This window comes from Engraulis encrasicolus, chromosome 24, assembly GCF_034702125.1.
Source record: "Engraulis encrasicolus isolate BLACKSEA-1 chromosome 24, IST_EnEncr_1.0, whole genome shotgun sequence".
NCBI lineage: Eukaryota > Metazoa > Chordata > Actinopteri > Clupeiformes > Engraulidae > Engraulis > Engraulis encrasicolus.
The window spans coordinates 20,743,528-20,746,027 of NC_085880.1; positions in this window are offsets into that span (position 1 = coordinate 20,743,528).

Here is a 2,500-nt window from a genome sequence, read left to right on the forward strand (position 1 = left end):
GTGTGAATTAATTTGTATAACTGGCAACATTTTAAGGAAATCACAAGTTGAGTAACTCTTACTTAGGCCTACGCTACATAGCAAAGCACTTTGTTCACCAAACACAATAAATATCTAGCTGATTTGTTCTTAATGGTTGCTATCAAATAGTCACAGCAACAATTTATATTGTGCCTATAAAAATACACTGTGAAATTAATGCATTACTGTAAATGTGGAATTGTCTGGTTCTCGCCACATTAATGTAGTTCTGATTTGCCCCACAAAAATTAATCTGGTACTACAGGCAATAGGCTTTAGCTCTCCGAAGTCGTGGTTTTATCACAGATCCTTGTACATGATTCAAGAAACCACCTTTGTTGAACTGTTAAAACGTTTCAATAAATAACGTTGAAAATGCTGAATTAATGTCAAGGAGTGAGTCCATGCAAGCCGCCATTGTTGTCTGAAACAATGGTAACTTTTTACCTATTTTGTCCTTTCCCCACTATGTTTTAACTTAAACTGTTTCACAGTTTGGTCCAATCGCCTGGAAGCAGGGCGAATCTGAAAATCCACCCAGATCCAAATGTTGCTCATGAAGCTGAGCACAAACACATGTATCTGGTGAAAGCCAAACGAATCTTGACTGCCATTATCTGCCACATCGTGCATCAGCAATCAACTGCGCAAAAGCATGAAGGTCTTAACTCAACGCCAAATATTCATTCATCAAAAAAAATACATTTTGGGTACAGAGTGGTGTCAGGGAGATAAAAAAAAGACTGGGACTGGGGGAGATAAAGGGCTCGGGCACTTTTGACTTTAAGGGGCCCCTCATAATTAGCGGCGCAGAACTGACTCACCAGTGGGCCCCACACCCGTGTGGCCCCTATTTTCCGAAATGTTAAAATAATAATATATATGTGTATATTTTTTTACATTTCTGAAAATAGGGTCCCACGAGGGTGTGGGGCCCACCGGGAAATGCCCGCTATGCCAGATGGCCAGTCCAACCCTGGTCAGGGTCTTTACTAACAGCTAGCAGTGGTTCTGCTTGATGAGTGCTGGCAGGTTTATGACAACAGGAAGTGGTGCTGCTGTCATATTAGTCACACAGAGAAGAGGGCTGCGCTGCGCTTCACTCCCACACAATTACAACGCGTTTGTAATGAGCTGACACACTCATACACAACATCAAACAAACGACACAAGAGGCGGCCTCTTCCCAGCTCTTGAGGGTAAGCTTCCCTATCTTTCTTTTTCTGATACCCCCTCCCCTCTCTCAAACCTCTCTCTCTCTCTCTCTCTCTCTCTCTCTCTCTCTCTCTCTCTCTCTCTCTCTCTCTCTCTCTCTCTCTCTCTCTCTCTAACACTCATTGACACCATTTCATTCTCTCTGTGTGTTTTTCTGTCACCTGGTCTCTCTCACTCTCTCCTTCACACATACACTTTCTTCCTCACTCTGTCTCTCTGTCTGTCTCTCTGTCTGTCTCTCTGTCTGTCTCTCTGTCTGTCTCTCTGTCTGTCTGTCTGTCTGTCTGTCTGTCTGTCTGTCTGTCTGTCTGTCTCTCTGTGTCTGTCTGTCTCTCTCTCTCTCTCTCTCTCTCTCTCTCTCTCTCTCTCTCTCTCTCTCTCTCTCTCTCTCTCTCTCCCCCCCCTCCCTTTCTCCAGCCCTCTGTGTCTGTGTAGTCAAAGGGTGCCGCGGTGTTGACAAAGCAGATGTGTTTGAAGGCTTGCTGTTCTGTTGGCGGTGTTTTGGGAGAGATCATGCAGGCCTGCCACGAGACCACCAGGCGAGCCAGCGAGTGCTTTGTTCTCCCCCTCCCTTCTTCCCTTCTTCCCTCCTGCCTGAGAAGAGAGGAGAGCGGAGAGAGGAGAGGAGAGGAGAGAGTAGAGTGGAGAGAGGAGAGAGCGGAGAGGAGAGAGGATAGAGGAGAGTGGAGAGTGGAGACCGGAGAGAGGAGAGGATAGGGGAGAGAGGAGAGAGGAGAGGGGAGAGAGGAGACCGGAGAGAGTAGAGTGGAGAGAGGAGAGAGGAGAGAGGATAGAGGGGAGTGGAGAGAGAAGTGGTGAGAGAGGGGAGTGGAGTGGGGAGTGGAGAGAGGAGAGCGGAGAGGGGAGAGCAGAGAGGGGAGAGACTAGGGAGGAGAGGAAAGGAGAGGAGAGAGAAGAGAGGGGAGTGGAGAAAGGAGAGAGGAGAGGGGAGAGAGGAGACCGGAGAGAGGGGAGTGGAGAACGGAGAGGAGAGAGGGGAGAGACGAGGGAGGAGAGGAGAGGAGAGGAGAGGACAGAGGAGAGGGGAGAGAGGAGAGAGGAGAGGAGAGAGGAGAGGAGAGAGGAGAGAGGAGAGTGGAGAGCAGAGAGGGGAGAGACGAGGGAGGAGAGGAAAGGAGAGAGGAGAGCGGAGAGAGGGGCTGTAGCAGCCAGCCAGCCAGCTAGGCAGCCAAAGGCCTTGGCCCCCTCCACAACACAAGCCTAATCACCCTCAGGTACAGATCCAGATCCAAATAACAATTTG